General features: G+C 42.5%; 1 long non-coding RNA gene across 2 annotated transcripts; it reads right to left on the bottom strand.

Annotated features, from left to right (window-relative positions):
• Window positions 1-740: 740 nt before the first annotated feature.
• LOC109761689 (uncharacterized) lies at window positions 741-4317 on the bottom strand. Of its 2 annotated transcripts, XR_012189071.1 has the most exons (8): window positions 3833-4313; window positions 3256-3610; window positions 2982-3170; window positions 2432-2533; window positions 1632-1714; window positions 1463-1545; window positions 1115-1385; window positions 741-1046 (listed from the first exon to the last, which is right to left on the bottom strand). It is a non-coding gene; the product is annotated as an uncharacterized lncRNA (long non-coding RNA). The 2 variants fall into 2 exon arrangements; XR_012189072.1 differs by lacking the exon at window positions 2432-2533 and having other exon boundaries at window positions 3833-4317.
• Between the last annotated feature and the right edge of the window lie 2506 nt (window positions 4318-6823).

Consider the following 6823-nt stretch of genomic DNA (forward strand, 5'->3'; position numbering starts at 1 on the left):
GCATCATGGGCGTTACAGATAGTACAATGAAAAAGTATGAGCACCGACAACTAGTAATGAGTGTGTGAACATGAATGTAATGTCGATGAGAAATACGTACTCCCCCAAGCTTAGGCTTTTGGCCTAAGTTGGTCTATTGCCACAGCTGGCCTGACAGATATCCAAAGTTATAGTTGGGGTCGTACTGAGATGAAGCATCGGGTTGCCACTGGTTGGCAACCTCCTCCGGATTCCATTGGTAAACAGACTGGCGTGGGGGAACAAATTGTGGTTCCGGATCTGGCTCTGTAGCTGATGTGGGGTTCCGATAGGCGTGAATGGCCTCCAGCGGAACAAGGTACTTGCCTGCAAATAAATTAAACAAGGAAGAAACAGGCAAAGTAATAGTCTCAGGATGATTTTTATCAAATAACAGTCTATAGTTAAGCTCCTTTCTATTGTTCTTAACAATGAAATCATGTGCAACCATACTCTTGTAGTCTAGAAAAACAGGAGGCAACAACTTTTCTTCTTTCTCATAACTAGTAAGCATGCACGTGCAAATGCACGTATTGACTAATATTATAAAACATATCTGAGAAACAACATAGACAGGCAAAAAAGAGTACTGAATACATTTTCCCAGTGGAGCACGTCGTTCATCATAACCAACTCCATATTCTAAGAACAAATCAAAAAGGCTGGTAACATAAACCAATGCATCCATCTAGAAAACAAGCTCTGCTTCTTCACACCAGACATCCACAAGCATATAAACCAATGATTAAAAATGAATTATTACGATCACATTCAGTTAACAAGAGAGTATATTGGGTTGCAAAATACACAACATCATAGCACAAGGATTCTAAATTTCTAAATACCACACTGAATTACGATAACAATGAAAATAAAGATAGAGGCATTGAGAAATGCAAGACCGTTGCACTATATCACTCCAGTATTGTTCCATGGACAGGGATGCTCCTAGGCTTTATTGTTATCTTGAAAGAAAATCTAGCATGAAAGTCATCTTTGCTCGCAAAAAGCATAGGAGCTCCCTGAACCTACAGATTGCACCCTTTGTGTTAATCAAGTCCGAAAAATAGCTAGGCATTGATAGTCACGATTGTACCTTGTAATCAAGTTCTTTGCTTCTTCGATGTCTTGGTTGAAGTGTTCCCTGAAAATCTAAACTATACTGGGAAAAAAATCAAAGCCTTTATATTCCTAGATGATAGGAAACAATGTAGTTGTTGCTGAATTTCACTGGAAACGATGTAGTTGTTGAAAGTCACTGGAAACAGTGTTGTTGTTGATTCACGAAATCATCATGTTCCAAACAGGGTCTTGCAGTATAGGAAAAGACCTTTCGGAATTCCACACAATGTTTTAGATCCTTATAGCTGGACTTTGTACGCAGCAGTCAGAGTCGTTCAGATGTTGGTCAGCTAGCTTTAGGAGAAACATAATCACACACTACCTGAGTCGACTGTTATTCATCTTGACAGTAAGGCACAATATTCATAAAATTCCTATTATGTTTCTTCGTGCCAACACTTCAACCTAGAACAGTAAATCATATAACTTTGTCTGAAACTTGACATCATACAATGTGCAAGAAGGAATTAAACTGAGAAATATATACATACCTTACTCTTTAACTATGTTTAGAAGTACTCAATCCACTGTTGGGATAAAAAAATGCTTCCTGATCCGCAACTTCAATCCAGTGCTAGGATAAAAATGAAATCTCAAACATAATTCCCCAAATAACAAGATACACATGTTAATTCTATTCTCATGTGATAGCTAAGTCCATCAAACTGAAGAAAGAAACCATAGGTACACGGATATAGTTATCAATGTGGTTTAGGTGCCCGTACAGGCACACATACTCTCGACTACAGAAAGTCTGTGATGAACTGTTACATAAATGGCCAAAAATGACTCCATGCCCATATGTAATGTTGTAAGTTCCAGAATTCAATCACAAGAAAACTTGGGGCAAACCAACATTTAGTTATTTAACTCAAACATAACCTTATTTAGTACAGAAGTGGCAGTTGGATTAGGCATGTGAAAAACATGAATGCAAGGCTGCCAATACATATTGGCAGGCCAACATATAAGAACAAATTTTGCTTACTTGTATTGCCGATATTCAGAGAAGCATGCATTGAATTTTATGTGCAAAAAATAATTTGCCGTACATGGTCAAAGATATTATGTATAGTCCTTACATTCAAATAGTCCAAAAAAACATAAAAAAGCAGGAAGCCATTGGCATAAATGACCTGCATACAATCCTCTGAAGACTGCAATATAATATCAATTGGCAGGCCAACATTCGGAGAAGCATGTACTGAATTTAGGTTGTAGTTCAGAGAACCATGCACTGAACTTAGCTTGTAGAGATTCAAAGAAGCATGAGTGGAGGAGCCGAGTCTACCTTTTCCTATTATCACTTGGGATGTCTCTATTTTTCTGTTAGGGGTCAAGACGTGCTCAGGGTCTTGTTGATCTAGAACATGTTGACTATCCGACTTCCATGCTGCAAAAGATAGGCATCTCCCAAATTATGTTGCCAAAATTTATTTATTTATTAACCAAGATGGATATCAATCCTCCCAATCATGTGCTTACTTATATAACATAAGAGATTAGAGGTATGTTCAGTGCCATGCATTCAGTTTCATGCAAAGCACATAAGCTCTATATTGTAGGTCGTTGTATTTACTTTCACTCGGTATATTAAGCAATAGGAGCACAATTGCAGTCCTTTTCTTTGTTACACCCGATTTCCAGTCAATCACAACTTGAAGAGACAAACCTCAAGAATCTGAATTCATGAGGTCAACTGAATTTAAAATATTGGAACTAACAAATATTCAGCATGGTGATATTGTTAATTTGTTATAATGTGTTAATCTATAGAAAGAAAGTGAATAAGCAGCATGCTTTTCCATTGTTTTCTTTTGAGGGCAAGAAAGTAGAAATACCTCTACTGGACCCCTCAAGTGCTAAAAAGTGATCACTGCCCTTGTGTTTGGACTTCTTATACTCACGGTTATTGTGCAAGTACGCATCCCTTTGTTCAGCTGTCATCATTGAGTATCATTCTCTATCACGGAGTCATTTCTTCTCAGAAGATGCATTTAGTTGCTTTGATGCTATTCAGTGCTGCTCATCTGAAACCAAATATTCACCACATGTTAGGTACAAAGTCGATCACTGTCAGTAATTTTATGTGGATAAAAGTACTTGTCATTGTACCTGTCATCTGAACGGAGCAGCCTGAGATATTATTTGTTGGATTGTGCAGATGCTAACACTTTGCATATTTCTTTTGTTGGATTGTGCAGATCCAATTGAGCAATCACTATAGCAGTCCCTAATGTTGCAAGTAATATAGGTGGGAAAATAGCTGGAGGTAACAACGAGGGTGTGTCAACCGACGGCAAGAGGCACGACGTGGTTGGACAGGGCGGGGCAGCGAGTCGCTATGCAGACCAGGCGTTGCGGATGCTGGCGGTAGCTCATATGCGGGGACGGAGATTTCCTGCTCCCCTGATTAACTTTTTCAACCATGTCATCAACAATCAGAGGCTGGCCATTGTAGTAGGAATCCCTGGCTTGCGATGAAGGATCATACAAGATTATACAGGTAGTCATGATGATGAAATCGGCTCACATAATGTTCAGTTGGTTCCAGCTTCGTGTTATGAAGGTGAATCAGAATATATTTTTTGCACTTAATTTCAGATTAATAGTGAAGTATAGTTGAAGCTACTAAAAAGTCAAGTGTGCAATCTGATGGAATGGACATGAGCAGGAGCTAAGTCGATCGAACCTGGCGGTAGAGTATTTATAGGCCCGACGGCCCCTCCCACGCGGTCGCCGCACCGACCCCGCAGCCCATCCAGGGCGCCCGCAGCCGGCCGAGGCGTCCGTTTCCGGGGGCGACTGGGGCGGGGAAGCGCGTCCCTGGCTGGCCAGGGCGTTGTGGCTCTCGCGCGCGGAGCTCTGGCTATTGGGCGGTGCTCGAGGGATGCGTCTCCGGCAGCGGGGCGGGGACGAGCCAAACCTCAGGCCTCAGCGGCGGGGGCGGGGCTGCGGCGGCGGTTCCTCTTTCGTTTCCAATAGGACGTCGGGGCCAACAGTGAGGGGCGGCGTGCGGGGCGGACGGCATGCCAGGGGCGGGATGCGGGCGCCAGGGAGGGCGACGATGAGGGGAGGAGGCAGTGGGGCACCGGGGAGGTGAGGCGCCAAGCGGGAGAGGAGAGAGGTTGGGGATGCGTGCGAACGTGAGAGGAGGGGAAGTTGTGCGCGGCGGGGGATAAGAATCGTGCATGAGATCGGGATAGCAGTTTTTCAGAAAGAGAAGCAGGAGTCGGCAAATTTGATAAATTTGACCTATAAACGAAATCAAATCACAAAATTAACTATCCGTGAAATTATTTCACGCGGCTGACCTTTTTGTGTGACGCCCGACACGAAGGCGCCACACTACACTGTGCAACGCCTCACAGATAGGTGCTACACGGCCAGCGTCGCACCCGTGTGATCAGAAAATTACTAAGTCAGTGTGCAGCGCCTGAGAACTAGGCGCCACACTATACAGTGTAGCGCCTAGCTCCCAGGCGTTGCACTAGTGCAGCGCCTAGCTCCCAGGCGCTGCACTAGCGTTGCACTAGTGCAGCGCCTGAGAGCTAGGCGCCACGGGTCAGCCGCGTGAAATAGTTTCACGGACAGTTCATTCTGTGATTTCATTTCGTCTATAGGTCAAATTTGTCAAATTTGCCGCAGGAGTCTAGGAGTGGCAGGGTAGGTAATTAAAGTGTAAAACGCGTTTGATGTTGTTGGGGTGGTTTAGTCCATCAGATCCTATGATTCAACGGATGAGATGATTTGGTTCTCCGCCCTCTCGTCCTTTTATAGTGGTAGTAGATAGTAGATGCCTAATAGGTATATTAAAATGTGCAGCGAGGCGCGAGGCGAAGATACCTCCCAAGACGGGGCCCTTAGTACGGTTAAGATTTAACCTCTTTGCAACGATAGCGCCCATGCTAAATGTGTCATCACGAAACAGGGCATGGCATAAAAGAACAATATCAAGGGCACTTAGATTTCCACAGTTTCCGCGACCAATTAAGTATCTACTAGCAAATATTGCAAAGTAACGTAAAACAGAAAAATGTATGCTAGTAATTCTTGCATCGGAAACTTTCCTAGTTTCCCCTACAGCAATTGTATCAATAAACCCCTCCACATCATCACGATGTGGTTCCTCTACGCTACCCAAAAAGGGCAATTTGCAAACCTCACAAAATTCAGAGAGGGGCATCTCCTTATACTCATCATATAAATAAAAATCCACCGAAGGTGGTGACCTCCTAGCATGGAAATAAAAATTTTGCACAAAGATATTAGTAAGTAAGAGATACTGTTCATGTTGGTCGCGGAGGAAGTCGGTGAAGCCTGTATTCTCAGCCAATTCATAAAAATCATCATAAATCCCGGTTGCTCTCAAGAAATCATCACAAGGCCATTCACACGGCCAAACTTCCGCGGTGCGAGGGAGATTATACTTGGGCATCTCTTCTTCTTCACTCTGCTTATCCTTCGAGCTTCGGCTCGAATAGCCCCTCAAAAATCTCTTCATCATTTTCTGAAAATTTCTGAAATTTTTAGTAACTTCAAATAAAAGTGAACCAAACTCAACAAAATTGATAGCAACTACTCCCACAAATGCCTAGAGACTATATCATGCATTAGAACTACTTGAAACCATATAAATTTGACATGCAAGCTCAAGAACAGGGTCACCTAAGTAGCAAAAAATTGCAATGAATAAAGCACTAGAACAAAAACTAATTGGACCATTGGAGGAGTCACATACCAAGGAACAATCTCCCAAAGCAGTTTTGTGAGAGGTGCTTTGAGCAAGGAGATCAAAAATCACAGCAAAATGAGCAAGAACTCGTGCTTGAGCTGGTTGGTGATTTTTTTGGGAGGAAGAAGGAGTGTGTGGGTGCTGGAATAAGTGGAGGGGAGCCACCATGGCCCACGAGGCAGGGGCGCGCCCAGGGGGGTGGGGGCGCCCTGGACCCTTGTGGCCAGGTGCCAGCTCCCCTTGTTGTGTTCTCAGTGCCAGATATTCTCAAATATTTCAGAAAAAATCATATTTCAATTTCGGGGCATTTGGAGAACTTTTATTTTCGGGGTATTTTTTTATTGTACGGGTAATTCAGAAAACTGACAGAAAATACTATTTTTTCTTTATTTAATCTAAATAACAGAAAGTAGAAGGAGGGTACAAAAGGTTGTGCTTTCTAACTTCATCCCTCTCATGCTCATCAAAAGGGATCCACTAACAAGGTTGATCAGGTCTTGTTAACAAACTCATTTCGAATAACATGGAACCGGAGAAATTTCGAATAACACTAGGTTACCTCAACGGGGATATGCACATCCCCAATAATAAGAATATCATATTTCTTCTTGACAGTAGGAAGAGGAAATTCAAAACCTCCAAAAATAATCGATGGAATTTTTCCAATAGAGTTTATACTATGAACTTGAGGTTGTTTCCTCGGAAAGTGTACCGTATGCTCATTACCATTAACATGAAAAGTGACATTGCCCTTGTTGCAATCAATAATAGCCCCTGCAGTATTCAAAAAGGGTCTTTCAAAAATAATAGACATACTATCGTCCTCGGGAATATCAAGAATAACAAAGTCCGTTAAAATAGTAACGTTGGCAACCACAACAGGCACATCCTCACAAATACCGACAGGTATAGCAGTTGATTTATCAGCCATTTGCAAAGATATTTCAG

This window comes from Aegilops tauschii, chromosome 7 (genome assembly GCF_002575655.3).
Source record: "Aegilops tauschii subsp. strangulata cultivar AL8/78 chromosome 7, Aet v6.0, whole genome shotgun sequence".
Lineage (NCBI taxonomy): Eukaryota > Viridiplantae > Streptophyta > Magnoliopsida > Poales > Poaceae > Aegilops > Aegilops tauschii.